The 21,732-nt window shown below is 40.0% G+C and overlaps 1 protein-coding gene across 1 annotated transcript in view; it reads right to left on the bottom strand.

Moving 5' to 3' along the window:
• SPOPL (speckle type BTB/POZ protein like) overlaps positions 1-14,330 on the bottom strand; it is a 32,929-nt gene extending 18,599 nt beyond the window's left edge. The window contains exon 1 of the mRNA XM_082483277.1: positions 14,305-14,330. The gene's annotated coding sequence lies outside the window, so the exon portion shown is untranslated. The remainder of the gene's footprint in view (positions 1-14,304) is intronic.
• Between the last annotated feature and the right edge of the window lie 7,402 nt (positions 14,331-21,732).

A 21,732-nucleotide genomic window follows, 5' to 3' on the forward strand; every position in this document is an offset into this window, starting at 1 on the left:
GCCACCGATGGCTACCAGGGTAAAGTGGACCTCCCATGGGCAGAGTGAAGGTGAGAAGAAAGATGCAGCTACACACTCACCCTTTGTTTTACATACTGTACTCTGCTTGGGGAGAAGACTAAATACTACTTCGAAGAAAGTGTTTATGAATCAAGTACCAAACCCTCATCACAGCCTATTAGATCAAATAGTTGGGAACAGACAAAGCTGCAGTTCTCAAAACCAGTCGGAGAATGACTGGGCAGAATTAAATCAATGAAGCGCAGGAAGACACGCCTGTCATCTGCAGGACAAAACAACTTTCATGCTAGAACCTGCATTTATTCCTCTGCAGGCTATCACGAACAAAGCATCAGAGGTGACAGGCCATTATCAGGTCGTACCTCCGAGAGTTTTCAGGCAGTGCCATGTATCATGAACAAAGCATCAGAGGTGACAGGCCATTATCAGGTAATCCCTCCGAGAGTTTTCAGGCAGTCCCACGCCTGTCTGGACGTGGCTTAACAAGCCAGTCAGCGTGGCCACTTTGCCAGGCGAAAGTCTTTGACCATCAGAAAAAACATGCACTGGGAACACTAAAACAAGTGTTAATGGATGAGGGCAAAAGAATTTTCCTGCTTTCAAAATGGAAATTGAGGATGTATTTTTAAAAGAACGTCAAGTACCTTTGTTGCTTGTTTGGGTTTTTTAATGAAGTGATAAAACCACGCTGACTGCGGTGCAGCAGTCGGCGATTATTCCATGCTGAGAGTTTGCTTTCATTGTCTTACCTCAAAAGAGGAAAGAAAAGCTCAAAGCTGTATTACTTAACCTGTACTCCCAGACCCCAAACATGATGGGCTTATCACTTCTACCGGTCTCTTAAGGGAGGTGTTGGTTTCACCTGCTAATCACTGCCAAATAGACCAGTCGCTGTTAAATCGGGATCTCCATGGAGCTGAGTACTACTTTCAGAGTAGTACTGCACAAGTAGGTAGACATAACATGAAAAAAAGTGACTTCTTAAAGCATGTTTCATTTAGGAACCGACTGAAGTATTTTCCTATTCAAACAAATACTTGTGTTAAACTTCAAGCCATCCGAAGTTGATTACCTCTAATTAATTACCTGCACATAGAGTGTAAAGAAAGCATGGGCTACCCTCCTTAACACACATTTACACTAAATTTCATCAAAAGCTGTATCAGCTCCCTGTTTTCCAAACTGAAGAGATCTTAAGATTCAAAGCTACTTCATATATGTTTGTCTGATGAAATTCATGTCATTATCTTCTTGTTCTTCCCAGAAAACAAATATTTGTCAACATTATTCTAGATAAAGTTACTTTTCAACCTCTTCAAGCTAGACAGGAATACATTCCCAGTCTCTTACATCTTGTGTTGGAATCATCTCAACTTTTTCACTGAAAAAAAAATTACTAGCTCATTAAGAAAGTAACACATGCAGATAAACACAAAGAGGATTCTTCTACTCCCCCAATAATAAACCCTCAAAACACTTCATAAACCTCTTTGAAGAATTGCCTCAAGTGTTAACATGATCTTTTGCCAGCTCTCATACCTAAGAGCAGAAGCTCAGTATAACAACTATATCCTAATAGTTCTTCCAGCGTAATAATAGTGTAACAGGTACACATAAGCAGGTGTGCATGTTAACCAGTGACTATAGCAATGTTTTATCTTTGTATTTCAATAAGGTATTACAGTCAACAAGCTACTGGCAGGAATGGCTAGATAAACTGCCTTCTCCAGGATATCCAACACACCCTGAAAGTCAAATCCAGCCTGCCAGAGCCTAACCCATAGCTCAGTTCACCAAGCAAATCAGTGACCTTGTTGCGTGCCCTCAACAGCAAGGAGGAAAGTACATTGTGAAATGGATGATCAGGTCCTGCTGACCCTTTCTGCTCTCCCTTCCATTCCCAGGGCTTAAGCCTCCAGGATCAAAGTGTTTCCCTCCCGGGCTGGCCATATTTTAGGACATCATAGGACTTCCAACATCTCATCACATGGTATAACTGAACATGAGTTGAGCACAGCATGCCCTTATTCTCAAGTCCTGTCCAGAAACTGAGTAACAAAGCAACATTTAACAGCAATGTCATGGTGCGCTTCCAAACCACAATGGCACAAAATCTCCACAATCCCCCAGAGGGGCTACGGAGCCTGTCTTGACTGAAACATCAAACATCTCTACCCAACAAACTACTTCAAGCATTGAACAGCTCGTGTAAAACTTAGAGTAACTTATTATATAAGAGTGACCAATATCTATACCACTTAGTAGTCTCTACGGCAAGCCTAATGAATGACCATACCAACAAATCCCACATGCAGGTATTGCATATTCCATTTGAATGGTGACAGTCTTTTCCTGAACAGGGCTGAACACTTTAAGAAATGCAAAGCTGCTATCAAGTAACTTTTTTCTCTCCTTTGAAAATATTGATATATCATCACTGGCTGAAATAAAAGATTGCCTTCTGAAGGTTAACTGGCATATAACACCCTGTTCCTCCAACTTTTTTTTCCTAGTAAATCCATAATTCAGAAACCAAATATAGTCTGTCTAATTGTACAGCCAAAACTTTAGGTTTAAAAAAAAAAATAATTTTGAAGTGAATAAGCCTTCTATTCAATAAAATCTGTTTCCAAAAACCCATTCAAAATAAACATGCTCTAGCTACAGAGATACTGATTTCATTTCCTCTCATTAAATGATCACCATTGAATAAAGTATTAAATAGTACTATATATTACAAGTATTATATATAATGCTACCTATCAATATTTGTTATTCAAGAAATCAGCTTTGTTTTTCAAATTATTGAGAAGGCAAATTCTTGGGAAAAGTATTGAATTGCTTTAAAATTCACTATCTTATCCATTTTGGGGTGAGAGAGAAAATATATATGCAGCTAAAGACTGAGGAAACAAACAAACCATATTAAAATGGTTAAGTCCGCAGTGAAAGACATTTTAAGGCCAAGGCTAAGTTACTTTTGCACACCTCTCCCATCTGAAGCAATGCTCCAGTTGACTTGTGCAGTTTTAGGTAGCACCAACTTATGAAGGTCAAACTGTTTAAGAGCCAAGAAAACCCCTTTCTCCTTGGTAACAGCCAGCCACCACCTGGGTCAGTCATCCCTATCCAGTAGCATGAAACTCCTGAGGCTTATTAAACTGGCTTGAATGCTGCTCAAATCAACACAAGAGCCATTATCTTTCTCTCCAAATCTGAGAGACTTAAAAAAAAAAAAAAAAACAAACACAACAGTTGAAGAGAGAAATTTAGCATTTTTTTCTGTTAAGAGTTTGTCTTGCAAGCCAATTATGCTTACGAAAATTCATAAGACATTACCAGTAGAAAGAAAAAATCTGAACTTTGTGAAAGACGGGATTGTTTCTTAATTAGCAGGATTTGCATCTCTTCACAATTGATCTTTTTGAAAGAATTGCTGCACATTTCCTATATAGCTAACTATTAAACTGAATTTTCTGCTGGATGATACACAAGATAACAGACATTCAAAAGGTCTATTAAGCACAGGCAGTTTTCCAATTTGTTCAGTATCATCACTTGCTTCTCTGAAAACAGACACAAGATATACCTAGAAAATTTAAGTACAGTGTTTAGTATTTATTGAATTTAATCCCCATCTATCACTGCAACATTTGAGTGACCAGTATTACTAATAATTAAACAATTGCAGTCATACATATCCACCCCACTAAGTCAGAAAAACTGTAAGTTGAGGATATACTACATTTTACATTATTTGTAGTACTTCTAACAAGCAAAATGTTTCCTTTTCAGGGCAAGCAGAAGGCAATAGCAGTTGGGCTATGTGCAAGAAAACCCTATGACACTTAATGAAAAAGTGAGAGCTCTATAATAGTTAAAAGGAAGAGGATGGGTTTTTTTTTAAACATAATATTAAAAATGGTTATTTAAGTATATGTTTGCTTTGGAACCACACAGTAACAACAAAGTTTACACAAACCTAAACCAGCTTTGGGGCTTAAATCATAAGCTTTGGCTACATACTTCAAGCTCAATATCTTATCCTTGCCATCCACCAGCTCTGCTGGAAGCTACCACCCAGCCAGGAGAAACACACACACACACTTCAGCACCCACACCAAAAGCCAATTCATAACCCTCTCCCCACAGCTCTCCAAGTGGGAAAAAAAAATACTAGCCTGGGCTGGACTATGACAGCTGAGAGACTACATATACATTGCCTGTCACCCCTGCTCCACAGAGAGTGAACTCCAGCAGAGATAGGGCAGGAAGTTAGGGTCAGAGACACCTTAAAATAGCTGCAACTAAGACTCCAGAATTTAAAAGCACGTCCTCAAGGTAGTTCCAGCAGAAGAGCCCCAGAGAGGCAAAACCCAGCATGTGAGAAATGCCCAACTTTTCAGCAGGATGGTGGTGTAGCTTTAAACGGTAACACTGAAGTCAGCAGCTCAACATAAGCAAAGTGCACTATTCGTTGTAAAAACTGTAAAGCAGACTACACATAGTTTTCAGGCTTTTTCTTTTCTATCTTAAGCCTCTGAAAAATAAAGCTGAATTTTACCTCAGCTGAGAGAAAACCTAGTGCCCAGCTGAGCTGGAACTGTAACTGTCTAGTTTACATCATCCACGCTTATTAATAAAAATCCCTCAGCATCAGCTTTGCATTACTGTTCTGTAATATAAGAAACCCATTGCGCTCCTTTATTTAATAACCTAGACCATTCCCTACAGGAGTCATCTATGCATTTTCCCTGGAGAAGAAATGCAAGATTATTTCTTACAGCATATTTCAATTCCATTGCCCATTTTAGTTTTATGGGACCTAAAAGACAGGTATTTCCACCACGATTCCTCTTGGGAAGCTATTGTATTTGAATAATCTATTGCTATTGGGTTTTTTCCTGGTATACAGCCAAAGTGATCTTTTCCCCTCCTTAGTTTCACTCCATTACTCTTACTCAAACAAATCATTGGCATGTGAAAGTACATTAGATGCAGACATTTTTTCCCCCTAAATACTTCAGTTACACACAATCAAGAGTTCACCAAATTGAAAACACTAATCATTACTTTTGATTTTGCAGGTGAAACATGTATGTATTAGCCAACAGAAAGTAACAAAAAAATAGCTTTCTTCAGCAGATTCAGAGTTAGTTTGGGGTGCTTTGTTTTGTTTCTCTTTTTAATTTTGTAAGATTTCTGAAAAGCACTGGAGACAGGTGCTTTCACTTGCTGCAAAGAAGTTGTACAGAGCAACAGCAGCATAATGCTCTTCTCATTAACCCCTGCAGATTGTTATCACCTGCAAAGTTCACATTGAAATGGCACAACTGCTTTCAGCAGCCAAAAGTTCATACTCACAGATGTTATCAGGAGAGGTTTTCATTCATTTGTCACCTTATTACCTACCCTAGCAAACAGTGGACAAATTTGTGCACACAGCTGCACCTTCATGGAAATGTGGAGAGGTACAGCTCTCCTCAGGCCTGTTCTGTGCCTCTTACCAAACCAGTCACAAAGAGCATTACACTTTGTGCAAAAAAACAACTGACACTTACATGCTAGGAAACAGAAGAAAAACTGCATGTGATTTCCAAACCCTAAAATTCAATTCTGCCATAGGACCAAACTGCACTTGATGCTAGTTCTCCCAAACAGACTTGAAACTGAACTAATTTCAATGAACCGGGTATTAAGTTTCATCCACAACAGTTAATTAGGCAACATCCTAGGAAAGACAGGTAGGTCAAGAGGTAGAGACACACACTCACTTGCTTTGGTGAATATGAAGTAGGAATCTCTGAAAGCATAGCTGTATGAAGACCTGGTGAAAGCCATCAAGACAAGAAAAACTTGACATCTCAGTCTTCGACTGCAACTAAACAGGTTCAGACACAGAGTTAAAGAAACTCCTAAAAGTTCAGTCTAATAGAGACTGGTTTATAGAGTCATAGAATCATTTAGGTTGGAAAACACCTTAAAGATCACCAAGTCCAACTTCTGAAGTTCAAAGACAAGTAGACAATTTCTCCTGTTCCATTGTTTCGAGCACATCCAGATATTAGTTGTTTTGGTTATACTTTTGGATTTAAGAACAATTCCAAAATAAGCTCCTTACTCTCCATTTTTCCACAACAAAAGCAATTCAAACCTTTGCAGTTTCCTACAACTTTTCCCACCTACAGCACAGTCTTACTTCCTCAAGACAGAACAGAATTTTTGAAGTATCTCTTAACTCTCCAGACAGAGAAGTTGAACAAACTCAGCACTCATAAGCTTTTAAAATTATGGATTAAAAAGAGTAAGTCCAGAGACCAAAAGTAGGATTCGCATTTTTTCCTCGCAAAAGTTATTTTTTTAAAATTAGTTACAAGATTTCTATAGCTTTCAATTTCCATGGAACCATTTGATGCCTTACAGGAAAGTGCTACTGTGCAATAATGGCTTCTTGCTTTGCAACACCAAGCCCTGCTGCTTCACCAGCAGTTGAGACTGCAAAACTCACTGCTCCGATTTACAGCCTTGGACTGCTTATCCAAGGTGAGAGGGAAAGGGAGCAGGAATGGTGCGGTTTGCCCCACATCAGGCTCCTCTGCTACAGGTCTTTCTCCAAAAGACTAATGTGTCACCTGCTCACTTGACAAAACCCGTGCAAACTCTTTGAGGGTTAAATTGAGGCCTAAAACAATATTCAAAACTATAAGAAAAATGCTGTCTTGCAAAAAGCCCTAGCTACCAAGGTGCGAATGTGTAAAATCTTACTCACAGCTTGTTGAACAGGATGTTTGCTCACTTTTTCCACCCCTTTCAGCAGTCTCCTTATGCCATCAGTTTGTTCCTCTACAGGTAGGTTGTTTTACTTAAGTTTAACAACAACAGCAAGGTAAACACAACGCAAACAGGCTGGCATAGGGCTATTGGGGTGGCCCCGCTAATCCAGGCACAGTTAAGCAGATTTCAGTTTGACAAAAGCAACAGGGTTGATAAAAAGCAGTTAAGTTCTATCAGACCAAACTCTCTTTTCATAAGCTACTCCAGCTGCGTTTGACAGGTTCTTGCTGGCAAGATACTCCACAAACCACCATGCAACCAGCAGTAGTAATTCCATCACCAGAAGCCATGCCTCCAGAAAGCGTGTTGCACGGGCTGCAGACCGCCCAGGCAATCACCCACCAACATCTACTCTTGAACAAGCCAAATATGCCTCCTTGCTTTGCTGATGTCCTGGCACGGCTGAGCTTGCAATGTCTTCCACTGCCTATGGCAAGGAAATAGATTCAGTTTCATCTTTGGTGCTGTCAAATACAGCAGACCAAAAGCAGACGCAAGTTTGCTGCTCTTTCCCCTCTGTCCACAGGAGACACAACCCCGCTGTGAGTTGTTCCGACAAGGCTGGCTCGTTAAACCTAGCACAGTGCAGTCACAGAAAATTGCTTTCACAAAAAAGAAAAATCAACAGAAAGAATAAATGCAATTTAATACCAGGAAATCAAAAAGTCAGCTAATACCAAGTGATGAGCCCAAGTGACTCTGAAAACCTCTGTGAAGGCTTAGACACTATAATTTATTAGTTACCCAGACTAGCATTTGATAATGCTACTGCCTTTTTTTTTTTTTCTCCTCTCACCACTCAGTGAGAAGAGTTTCAGAGTTGTTGGAGGGGAGAGTACATTTCCAAACACAGCTGGTATTTAAAGTATTAAAAGTGATGCCTGGCCTGTAAAATGATGTTCAGAACTACTGACTACAGAATAAGAATTGATTTTTCTTGATAATCTTCTTAATATAATTAATCATAGCAACTAACTCTGGATACAAAGTTTACCACATACAAATTTTGAGTGGGCTACTGCCTGTGTAAGCTTTTCTTCCACTTCTACTAATAGCATGCTTCCCCTCCCTCCCCTTAAAAAAAAAAATAAAAAGAGAACCACCATACTCTAAGAGAACATTATTGAGAAGGCATCTTTTGCCATAAGCAAGACAGGACCTCCCCTAATCAGAAGCCGCTCAAAGGATATAATAGTATTAATTCAAGTCTTTCAGGTGCATTTACTGTATTTCCTGCCCCTCCCTGACCAACCACCTGCCCAGTGTATTTAGTAAAACTTGCAAAAAATGTATTTATGCGAGCTTCTTCAGTATAAGAAGTTTCAGTTTCTTATCAACTATATCACCCATTGCAACACAAATATTATTCTGCTGCCATTTTTAATTTAAGAAGTTTGTTTGCTATGTGCACATAAGTAACAAGCAAAATCTACCTTGACATATTCTTCAGGGAGATAAAAAAAAATCTGAAACTAGATTTCATACATTCTATTCTTCTGAAACCACCCTATGCCAAACACTGTAACAGACCTAAGAGTAAGATCACACCAACTTTGGCAGTCAGTACAGAAATATATTATATGAACCCCCAGTTACACAAAAAAGCTACAGATTTCAGACAATTTGGTTTCTAGTACAACATTTCCAGAACTGAAGTAGTATGATTCAAGTCTTCAAATGAGTTTATACAGACTGTCAGCAGAACTTTCAGAATGCATGAAAACACACCTAAAAATAGGTACAAATCCAGATGTATGCAAATAATTGCTGCAATTAACTTCACACTTACCAGAAACACAACACATTAGTTGAAATTACTGTATTTTATCCTCTGTTACAAGAATAGTTACTGAATTTGATATGTAAATATCAGTGTGACCACTGGTACAAATGATGTTTATAAAAAGGAATTAAAGTTCAATATTTTCATTATATATTGCTCCATCCCAGAAGTGGAAGCAAGCTATACTAAGCCCTTGTTATCTAAATTCATAACAAAACAGTTCTGATTTTCTCTTCAAGAGTTTTGATTACAAACAAACAGGCGACTCAAATTAAAGCCAGTTAACAAGGAGTCCATCTGTTTTAAAATTCAAGAAAAATTGCCACCAAAGAGTGCTGGTTTGTTGCTGAGGTAATGTCTACAGATTAAGTAATTCAGAGCCCTATTGTATCAAATGCTGCAGACAGTAAACAAGCACCTCCTCTAAAGAATTTTAAGAAAGTATCCGCTAACTAATCTGAATCATTAGATTAATACGTTAAGCGCTCAAAGCAACAAATTACTCGTATTTAGATTTTATTTCAACTTAAACCAGTGATTTTTTTACTTTAACTCCATATATTGAAAACGGCTGTCTTTCACAGGCTACAGGCCATGCTGATGGAGAAAACAGATCCATCAATTAGAAACTGAGTATGAATAAAGCAAGCCAGGAAAAGTAAAACTTTTGGGAAAAGTAGTTTCCCAAAGAAAAAGTCAACATGGAACAGAGAACTAGAAAGTATGACACCAGAGGAGAAAGTTATACCAGTTATTCCTCAGGCCAGAACGAATTCTGCACCAACACGTAATTTCGGTTGTGCAGGAAGCAACAGCTGATGCAACCAACCCCAAACCCTTTTAGAGGCACCCAAGTCTAATTAATTTTTCAAACATTAAATACACAAGAAAACAAGCCATTTGAAAGAAATCAAGTGCAAGTCATCACCCCCTCCCCCCCATTCCCTTCATCTCCATTCGTAAGCTTACTTATGAATTGATTTTGCAAGTGACTTGACCAACTGGTAATTGAGCTCCTGGGAGGGGAAAAACATTAAAGGAACAATCAGGAAGGAGGCCAAGAGAAAGCTTGGCTCCCGAGTTTCACCCAGTGATACTCTCCGCTTCACAACACAGGCAGGTACCACAATAAGAGGTTCCCACCCCATGAACTTTGGAAGTTTCCCAACCGCTGGAGACATTTACTCCCCAAGCAGCAGCACTGCCTATGCCAAGAGCTACTCTGCTGCATTCTCCCTGGCACACAACTGCTTTTTCTTTCTATAAAGCAGCCAATTAAATTACACATCAAATGATAATTCACCTTTGAACTACTTAAGAAGTCAAGTCACAAAATAGTGCAAAGAGCAAGTGTCACATGAATTAAGGTGGATGGAACTGGCACAGACTGTTCAGTATTCAATTGATAAAGTACCACTAATTAAAGGCTAAGCAGCTGTCTATTCTAAACCAATCCTGCAGCAAGCATACAATCAAACTAGAGCTTCAAATAATGCTTATCAGCTAAGTAAGCTGAGATCCAAAGTTGGGTTTTTTTGATTTTTTTTTTTAATTAAACACTCACAGACACACAAGTAGTAAATTACCATCTTGCAATTGCTCACAAAACCCACCAGCTTCATTCCATATATTTAGCAATGAAATCAAGGGAGAGCATACTAGATATTTCTAATGCTTAAAAAAAAGTTTACAAAGTAGATACAACAGCCTCTTTTACAGAGGCGAGAACTCAACATAGAAATTCTTCTCCCCGTTCACCTAGCATTCAACTTTATGAAGTCGACTCTGAAATGACTTAGTCCATCCTCAGTCTCTGAACAAGGACCATGGAAAATAAACCAGCTTTTTTCACTAAAGCAACTGTCAAATTCTGGAAATACTATATTACATTTATCACCTATTTTTGATGATTTCCACAGAAAGAGACAAGTTACCAATGAAAGCATAATATTTTTCACCAAAAAAAAAAAAAAAAAATCAAATAATAAATGGCTTTTGGAAGATACAAGGCAGTATCAAGGATAGGTAATCTAATTCTGGGAATTGGTACAAGTGAGCTCTCTAGATTATTCCACACCAATGAGTTTCTGAATCAGCTAAAAGAGTATCTCACTTTCCATAACATTTCCTAGATGCTATTTGCAAACACTGATCACAAAAACGTTGACAGATACATGCATGCTTGCAAAGTGATTACTTGTAAAGAACATCAAAAACCTTTATAGCTGACAAAGAATAATTTTAAACCAGGATCCCAAAAAAACACATTGGAAAGCTACTAAACTCAGGTAAAACGGGGTCATGAAAATTGAGTTTTTTTCTGTTTAAGCTCGCTCTGATACTGACCATATACTCCTGTCAAAATTCAGCCCCACCGCACAAGTTGAACAGCTAAAACATTAGCAAAGAAATGAAATATTTGCACAAAATAACAGACTCTGTAACATAGTATATATGCTACTTAAGAAACCCACTGAACTGGGGCAAGTGACCATCTTCTCTCAATAATAACTACTGCAACACCTAAATTGCCACTATGGAAACACCTTCACCCCGTAACACAGTTGCAACAATTCCCCCCTAAGTACTGAGCACAAACTGAAAGAGAGATTTCCTACTTCCATTTGAAGGGACAATTCCAATACGAGTCCTTTTGATATGGGTTGGACAAGAAACAGAAACAAAGTGCCATAAGGACATAAACTGGAAAGTTTCTCGAGGAATCAAAGCAAGGAAGAAGTCTCTTGTGAACATGCACACATTTTGCAGAGGGAGGAATAGGAGCCAAGAGCTAAGGTATGAAAGCCTCTTGGGAGAGAACATCTCTGACGTGACGGAGCAGGCATTAGACAACCACTGAGGCAAGGGCCTTCTATTTTGCACTAAAAATGCAAGGCCCAGGAGACACATGACAACACAGAGCCTCTTTGGCTACCCATCAGTCTGATGACCTCTGCAGAACGAGGAGTGGGCTGCGTGTGCCTCCAGCTTCACTATGCTAACAGACTTCTGAAATCACACGATCCACACAAGTTGATATATCATCAGTCCACCGTTGTGCTGCCCTGTCACTAGCTGACTGTGTGGCATATTACCCGGTCGGATGGAGATGGGTAAGGAAGCACTTACTCTGACTCTTAAGAAGGCAAAGTGTTTTAACGTAAGTAGTGAGGGGGGAAAAAAAAAAAAAGGTGGGAAGGAAATGTCACTGACACTTTTCAAAGTGTTTATGTTTTGATCCAGGGCACCATATTTTGAGAATCACAGGATTTTATGATTACAACTATCAGGTTACTGCTTTTAATGAGTGTAACAATCTGGTACAGATTTCCTTACTCTTACCCATGTTTTGCCAAATACACAGGAAGCAGAAAGGTCAGCATGTTGTAGACTGCTTTTTACAAAGAGAAAGAAATGCCTATAAGGCATATATAAGCTTGTCACAAAAAATTGTCAGAAAAATGTACCACAAATATCCACTTGTCATCAACAGGGAAAGAGCCCCCAAAAATGACAGGGTGGTTTTGTAACACAACATATACAGAAGCCTACTTCTCAGCACACCTCAGAACCTGGAAACAAATTCAACAGGACAAATTTCAACCTACGATCACTGCTACGAAGGATTATGATGTAAAGAGAAAAAAGCGAACAGGTAGAGATGTCAAGAGACTGTATACGAAAGAGTGGGAAAACCACAAATGCAGACAGAAAACCAAGGAAGAATGAATAAAAAGTCAATGAGATTTACGTGCAAGTCTTAACTACACTACCTATTACTGTCCTCAGCTATTTTTCCACTTTAATTTGTGCTGCTAATGACAACTGGTTTCATTCTCTCTCCTGTATATTTATGTTTAGGTGCTTTCAAATGCACAAAAATTAACAGATAAACACAACATATAAGAAAAAAAATAAAGAGAGAAAAAGTAATTTTATAATATGTGACTTCAACCGAACATCGAAGAACTGTAAGCAGTATGCACTGACAGTTGAAATTGGTGATTAGGCCAGAAAAAACTTGGTGGCTTTTCAAATTCATTTTATATTTGTCCATAGCATATACAAGTTTTTAATAGCAACAAGTAGCTCACAATGCCTATGCAAGTTCAAAATGTAATTCTTTATTTTCAGTGACTGTTTAAAAGTAGACTGCAAAGTATTGAAGTTAAGAGTTTGACAGAAAGCTGTTTCAAGGCAATATAACACCAAGGATATTTCTGGACATTTAAAATCTCAGGTTTCCAGAAGAGAGTTAAAAGTAGATTCTGGTGATGTACCAAACGCTGCCATGTTTGCAGCTTCATATACAAAAGGCATATTGTTTAAAAATTATTTTCCCTTTCCCCGAGCAAATATCCACTTACAGAGCGTGGGGGGGAAATACTATGCAGTAGACACACACTGGAAATCCTTCACAAACATTTACATTTCTCATAGTCACACATCCCAGGAGGCCCAGAACGAGAAGCCAGGTACAACACTTTCAGCAGTGACAGTGACTGCTAAGCGTCCCTCTAAGAAGGGATTTTTATTTCTAGAAATAATAAAATTTTGAGTAAAAACAGAAAAAGGAAGAAAAACCTTTTTTTTTTTTTTTAAGCAGTTAAACAACATGCCTTGGCAGTCATACAAATGGCTCAGCTTCAGCACCACTGTGGCACAAATTCCTCTAACCATATGGGATATCTATCAAAATAATGCATTCTGCAGAACTGATAAGAATAAGAAATGACCCAGCTTGACTCTCACAGATTGTTCTTCCTGGCAGGAGGTTAGAAACAATTCTTTTTGTTCAAATCCTATTTTTATAACTCTTTAACACCCTTTTAGAATACAAGTTAAGAATATCTTCACGAAGCAAAGCTACATTTTAAAATAAACTGTTGATTTTACTGTATTAAAAAAAAAATATAATGAAAACATCAACGGCACTCATGTTGTTTCCTTTGTTTGGCCTTTTCCCATTCTTTATGCCCCCTCCCAACCACGACTGCTCTCCAACAGCCTCAACATGACGCAAATTTCACCGGACTCCAGCGAAATTTCAGCGGATGACATCATCAGGTGAAACCCCGATCTTAGTCAACTCCACTTCCTGACCACGTATAAAATGGTGCGCGCAGCGCTGATGAATCAAGCAGGAGCTTTCAAACATTATTCACTTGCTGCTACAGCGTCCCCGAAAGTTTGCCACAGGCCAAAGACGGCGGCCAACCCCTTCCCCTCCCCCCCCCCTTTTTTTTTAATTTTATTTCATTTTTCCCCCTTATAAGCTGAGAACTTCTCAGAAGGAGCTGTCACCTCGCGGTTGAGGGTAACAAGAGCTCATCAAAGGCTCCGGACCGTTCTGCAGGAACGCCTCCCGCAGCCCGTGCGGCTGCAAGCGCTCACGCCAGGGCCTGCAGAAGCGTCCTGCCCGAGGTATGGATTACATACGTACGAACACCACCACGACCAAGCCTCTTCGGTGCCTGCCCGCCGGGCCAGCCCCGGCCAGGCGGCTTCGCCAGAGCGGGCGGGGGAGCGGCCCTCCCGACAGCACCGCGGCCCGCCGCTCCCGGGAAGGGGAGCGCACAACAAAGGCCTCCCCTCCACACATACACCCCCCACCCCGACGCTGCTGCCCCCACTCCTCCCCCGCCTCGGCCCGGGGCGGTACGTACCGGAGCGCGGCGCTGGCTAGGCGGCGCGGCGGGTCTCATACTGCCGGGGCGGGGGAAGGTGTGGCGGTCACCGGTGCCCGGCGGCAGGGGGAAGCGGCAAGGCCGGGCGGTGGCGGAGCCGCATCGCTGCCGGCGCCGAGACCCGCTGCTGCTACCGCTACCGCCGCCGCCGCCCCTCACCCGCGCTCGGCCCCTCACGGCTGCCGTACGGCCCCGCTGCCGCCGCCACCACCGCACTTCCGGGCAGGGAGGGGTCACACCGCCTCGCGCCCCGCCGCTTCCATCCGGGCCTTCGCGGGCGGCCCCGCCCCCTCACCCGCGGAGCCCAGGGCGGGGCGCGAGGCCGGCCGTTGGGCGTGGGGCGGGGCGCGAGGCAGGCCGTTGGGCTTGGGGCGGGGCGCGAGGCCGGCCGTTGGGCTTGGGGCGGGGCCCGAGGCCGGCCGTTGCGCGGGCCGGCTGAGGGGGCGTGAGGCGATGGCCGGAGTAGCGCAGTGACCGGCATCACAATCCCCACTCCCCCCGCCCCCTCCACGCTGTGTGGGGATCGGGGGCGGGGCAGGCGGCGGCGGGCAGGCGCCCCGTGCCCGGAGGAGGCGGCGGGGCGCCGCCGGGAAGGCTCTGGGTGAGGAAGGGGCCAGGCAGTGCCGGGGCGGGGGGAGCCCAGGGGTTTGCCGTGGGAGCTATCGGTGGGGTCGGGAGCTCTCCCCTGAAGCAAGTGCCCGCTCTTCACCCCCGCTTACCGACTGGCTCACGCTGCGGCGGATTGGGGACTTCTGAGGGCTCCTTTTTTCTTTTTTTTTTTTTTTCTTTTTCAGATGAAGCTAACCTGCAAATTGCACTCATGAGCCCCATCTGCTACCAGGTATTTGGACCTGACAAGAACCCGCCCTCCGTAACTGCTCCCCACGTACAGTGCGCTGACGTTGGGATCTCAGCACCTTACCCCATGCACGGATCTGCTCTTCGCTGGCACAGGCGTGGGCTTCCAGTCCTTCGCTGAACAGCTCCCTGAACGGGCTGCTTCTCTTCCTTCCCACATACGTTCACCACCCAACAGTTCTGAGAGTTGTCGTCGGTCAGATCTGTTTCCTTTAGCCCAAGTAGAATGAATTTCTTTAAATCATTGACGTATCTTCCTAGTTGCTTCTAAGAACAAATGAACTTATCATTGTAAATTCTACAGACAGTACTGCAAACTTCTTTGTGGAGGGTTGGAAATGAAACTTAAGCAATTTGTTTTGTTTTGTTTTCCTAAGGGCCAGGGCTTTAAGGAAAATATTATCTGTGGAGACAATTAAGACTTTGTGACATCTTAATTGCCTTCCTTGAGAATGAGTGCTGAGAATACATATACAGAGCATTCTACTCCGTAAGGATACCCAAGCGAGCAAGGTCTCAAAATCAATACAACTGCATTAGTAAGGCACAGTGCCCTGGATAATTCATCCTGCAGAGAAAAACTGCACTGACAGGGCCATACTGCTTTTGGTATTAGTAGTTCACTCAGAACTGTTTCAGCAACCTGTCCAACATTGCACGGTATTTTCAGATGGCTCCGCTTTTTTTATCTGTAGTCTTTTTCATACCAGTCCTTCCAGGAAATAGCTTCACAGCCACAACCAGGACTTACTCCGTTTAGCTTAACAGGATGCTTGGAGGAGGACCAAGCTGTTACCTCTTATATGGCCTGTTACTTAGAAGAAAACACAGTATACCTTTGTCAGTTGTATGAGACACAAGTAGAACACGCTTTATCAGGATTTTTGGTATTGCAAACTGAATAGTTCAGTCCTCGGAGATGCTGTTGCAAATGGGAAGTGAAAATTATCCACTTTTTCACAAGACAGTATTCAGTCTCTGCTATTGGAAATAAGGGGTGCATTCCTAGTTCTAACTGAAGAGTCAGTAATGGAAATCTTATGATTTAAATAGAATAACTTAGCACACAGGAAAAACAGTAAGCCAAGTTAATCTTTGAATATAGTAACTAACTTCCATCTCCCTTCCTCTCTAGAGAACGTCTGCAAAGAAGGATCATTAGCAGAAGCTGTGAAAAACCACATGCATATTTGTCAGCACACAAAAGGTGAGATTACAGCTCATGCATCCCTTGGGCTGAAAAGTTCTTTTTCTCACCATCAGATATATAATATTCTTGGGGGGGGAGGGGGCGAGGAATGCTACAGAAGGGCGTTGCCAAGAAAAGCAACTAGCACTTTTCAGACCTGGAGTCTCCAGTTGGTTTCAACAGAAGTTTAATTTATTTTCCTGTACTTTTAATCCACTACTGAGTCCTATTCCCCGTTATTCCCCCTTAGATTGCCATTTTAATACCCTGAGTTTGTTTCTCCTCTCAGCGCTAAATTAAAGTGCACCATATAGTACCAGCCTCTTGTGTCACGTTAGGGTGAGATACTGTAATGTCAGGCTGCACCAGCATTATTTGCATTATGGCAGCACTTAGTGGATCAATTGACATGAGTGGACCTTTAAGCCAGACATTTTACAAAACATATGAGACAAACACAGAGTTTCTAATCTAGTTAGTCAGGACAGAAAATGATAGAGAAAAACTAGATGGGGTGAAACGATTAAGCACGCTTACAGAATAAGAGACCAGAGGGAGGACCAAACTTTCCTGTGTCCAGAGTGAATGCTCTAGATCGTACTGTCTCAAACCAGACAGGAGGACCCACAGGAATATGCGCTTAAAATACACACTATTTTCTGGCAGAAACATGGGGGTATTTATACTTTTCAAAGCTTTTCAGGTGAAGGTGCTGTGTTACTGTATTGTCTAAAAAGAGATTAAAGCCTAAAGAAGAAAATCACTGTTGTAGGTGTTCTTTGCCTCCAGCTTCCACTGGGACAGAGCAATGTTTCCACTGCACTGTGGTGGTGCCATCCTTCACTTGAAATTCCTCATATTTGGAATGGAATGGAATGGAATAGAATAGAATAGAATAGAATAGAATAGAATAGAATAGAATAGAATAGAATAGAATAGAATAGAATAGAATAGAATAGAATAGAATAGAATAGAATATTCAGAAGGTACCTACAATGATCATCTAGTCCAACTGATGATATTCCTCTACTACAGTCAATCTGGATCTCTTCTTGAGGGCTGACTTTTTTAAGCACCTTACCTAACAATTCTTAAGTGTTTCTTTATAGAATAAGTTTAATTAAGAATGCTTCTAGAAAGAATAAGAAAGCATATTGACATATAGTTATAAAAGGATTAGTATTTGGAGATTTTAAGTGCTGTAGTCTAGGCAGGCAACACAGTCTTTCCTCTTTCCAGGGTGATCAAGTTTCAGATTGTTGGGACTTTCACCTTAGAGAAACCCTTAAAAATACAAATTCTGTCTGCTATATATTAAACATCAGATTTCCTGTGCTTCTATTTAAAAGAGAGAATATATTCTAGGTTATTGACCAGATTTCCTCACCCTTGTTTTGTGATATGAGGTGAACTGTCTGAATTCAGCTGCTGTACATGATGATGTTAACTCTCAGAGTATGCGAAATAGATTGGTTTCAGTATTAGACATATGAGCAGTCCCACAGATTTAAAGGAAGTAGTTGCATATGTAAGCATGCATTTAAATGATTTACAAGATGAAGTTAAAATTGGAAGTCATTCTCTACCCAATAGGTAGCCACATTTCAATGGTGAAATTATATATCCTAATTACAGGTTCATTATAAACCTCTTTGACATCTTTTTGGTGGAAGGAAGAATTATACATACACATGCACATAAACGCATTCCTTATGTTGCATATGTTTTCAAGATTCACAACAGGATTATATCAGTATGTTTTAATCAAATTAATTATTTTTAGTAACTTATGCTTGAAAAATCAATGGCAAGCAACCCAAGATAGCGTTAGTGTCATATGCTTTCTGTTTTCCTTTCCTGTCCATTGTCCAAATGAGAGCACTTTCTGGAGGAATCATGATAAATCCATAATATCTTATTTTATTCTACCTTTTCTTCTACTTCCAAAATGGCAAGCAGACAACACTGCAAATGTACTGCCAAGATGTATGGGTGATTTTGCATTAAGTAAATGCAAAGCCTGATCTAGCTGATATGAGTCACAATTTTGTGGACAGTTTTAAAAGTGTATAAAATTTCAGCAGGGAAGTTTTTAGTCTTTTTATAATACAGTGGCTTTGGAATTTGAATTGGATTGGGAATTTGAAATTCCAGGATATTAAGGTGTTACCCAATTTAGATTGACTTTTCCACCTTAGTTTCTTTTTATATTTTCCATCTAGATTTTCTTCCTGAAAAGGAACATAATAAAACCTGTTAAGCTGCAACAAGCGACTAATTTCTTACAAGTTAGTGATACAGCTCTAAAATTGTTCTCTAATGTTTCAACAGAATGGGTCTTCACTTGAAAAGGTCAGTGTTTTGAAACCAGCACTCTTCACTGTAAAATATATGCTAGTTTTGGCAGAAAGGTTTTTGCAAAGATGCAGTTTCTTCTGAGGGAGGAGAGTGAGATTATATGCATAAACAGTGTTCCAGTGTCTGTAGCAAAGAGCCTACCAGTGTTGGGTGAGTCAGTTTCAAGTCTCTGTTTTTCATGATTCTGTGAGACTTTTGATCTCCTCCTGTCCTTCATATCACAGATAAAACCTTAACCACCAAGCTACTCGCTGATACACAATTAGAATCTTCCCTGTTCTTCCCTGTTTATACTTTGTATAAACAAACATTAATTTTAGCAGGGACTTGAACTTGGGACTTCCAGTCTTTGCCTGAGTTCAGCAGCTGTTCTAGATGAGCTTTCCTTTCTTCTTTCATTAAAAACAAATAAACAAACACTTTGAAGATTTTAATGAAAAATGTGAAATGTGAAAACATTTGAGTTTTCTAACTTCCACAAGACAGACAAATGTTTCCCACACAGTTTCAGTCCACTTTGCAACACATTTTAGTTCAAGGAAAGCTTATGTGTTGATAGCATTAAAAAAGAATTATTAAATAGAATTTGCTTTGTATTGTCATGTTCCTTTCACTCAGTTTCTCCTTCTGTGTTTTCTCTATTCACTGTTACATCTTAAAATATATAATAAGGACTTCGAAGCTGGTATTATATCTTCCTATGGCTTTTTCTTTAGTGCATAGTGGCAGAAAACTCACTGGAGACTGGTTGCAGCACTACATGACATTAATTTTTCTGTAGAATGGCAGGCTGCAAATTGCTGATCATCTTTAGTTAGTTCCTCCTCAGTGTTCTCTAACACGTTATCACCAATTTCTTGTCCAAAAAAATTCCCAGATTCCTTTCAGTCATCTACCCCTACAAATCTTCCACTTTTTTTCCTTATTTTTCCTTAATGCAGGTATAAGTTGTTGAATTTGTTCATATTTCCTAGAACTCCACAGCTATGACTGTATAACTGTGTCCTGTGTCCCAGGTTCTTTCTACTTTAGTCTCCTTTCACTGCCATTGCAGTGTCATTGAGGATCACAAATAAGATGGCAAACCAGTGGTATTGTTTGATATGCTCAATAAGACACATACCTGACAGCTACTACTGCTTAAAAGTTCATGTTCCCTGCTGCAATCATGACAAGTTTACAGGTCTTTCAAATTAAACAACCCTTTCCTCCCCACACACATGCATACAATGAGATGATTTTTTTTCATAATGAGAAGTGATAGGTGGTCTGAATAGAGGAATCAGTACTGCTGGCTGTGTATACAATTAAAAACAAGAACTACAACAGCCATTGTGCATTGTTCAGATCTCTTTATAAATACAGTTTCCCTTGCTGTAACCTGGAAACTAAATACATTCCTGGATGTGGTAAAATTTTTATAATGGTGTCTAGTGGGAAAGATGATTTTTTTCGGGGTGAATTTAATAGATTCTGTTCAGATCTTGCTAAAGGATGAGAAAGCCTCTTTTAAGTTCTTTGCAAATCAGCATTCCTCTCCTCTCCCAAAGAAAAGTAAAATCAAACCTTATATTTTTAAATGTAATCCTTAATCTTTCCTTCTCTACTCCCTTCTGCTCTCTATAAAGCAATGAAACACAAAGGAGCATACCCTTCTACAGACTTTTTGTTTCAGTGTGGAAACTTCTTTTTATACCAGAAAGCAACAATAAAGAGCAAATTTTACTTTGTGGCTTATACTCATAAATTTGATAATGAAGCCAAATGAATAGTCTTTTCCTCATTTCAGTACCAAGTAACTTTTAAAATGCCTTTAAAAGTCACTTTCATAGAGGGAAGAACAAGCATGAAGTTCTGAATTTTATGTGGGCCCCAAACATCATAATTTATAAATTCAGATAAAAACAGAATCTGAACATAATTCAGTTGGCTCAGAGAGCACACAAATAGATGCACAGAGGAATCAATAGATTCTTCACTGAATGAAGATCAAGTTGATAAGGCACATGTAGAAGGGAAAAACCACACTTCAATTCAGAATGTAAGGAAGACAAGTTGTTTTGAACCTTACCTTTTTTTATTATTATTATTTGAGATTTCTGTGGTGTTGCCTCTTGAAATGGCTGTCTGCTTCCTAGCTGATAAACAAAATCCTTAATTATACTACCCACAAGAGTAATTTTCAACATCAATATTCCTCAACTTCTCTGGAGTTTCATGACAGGGCTTGGTTCAGTTGTCTCTACACATAATAAAAGCCCAGTATTCGTTCTAACTTTGCTTTTTATAGAGACTGAGCTCTCCTTTCCCAGCAATGTCTGTTCTTTTTTTTTTAATTTTTCAATTTCACCATCCCCCCAAAATCATAATTTACACAACTTTATTTACCACCATATAATCGATCTGGTCTTTATAATATTTAAGTAGTTAAAATGTAAGGGTGCAGCTTTCCTCCAAATAAAATTAATTTAAAAGTGTGCTGGACCATGTACACTACATAATAAGCAATACTTACATGTATAAGCATATAATAATATATGTATATAATAGTAGTCAAAATAGCGTAACCTTTGTAATAAGTATGAGTTTCTATTGGAAAATCTTCTAAGCAGAATGGTTCCTGAGTTTTGCTGAAAAGATATGGGATCACTGAATTTCATCTCTAAGAAATATTGGAGATTTGTATAATAAGTGATTCACTTTTTGTTAAGAATAGAAGTAAGGATATATAGCGTATCCTGAATACCAGAAAAAAAGAAAAAATCAAACACCTTTCAGGATTATTGGAAGGATACCAATACAAATGCTAAATACCAAGCTGAGAACACAGAACTCGATACTCGAATTTTTGATGTAGCCACCTTTTTCATTTTAAGACAATACAGGGATTTCTTATCTATTTTTATGTATTTTAGTATCTATTTAGTTTTAACACCTTTTTACATATGACTGTGTACTTTAAGTACTGTAGTTCTCATTAGCACAGTTTTTGCACTGTTGAT

Source organism: Vanellus vanellus, assembly GCF_965231255.1.
Source record: "Vanellus vanellus genome assembly, chromosome: 5".
NCBI classification, from domain to species: domain Eukaryota; kingdom Metazoa; phylum Chordata; class Aves; order Charadriiformes; family Charadriidae; genus Vanellus; species Vanellus vanellus.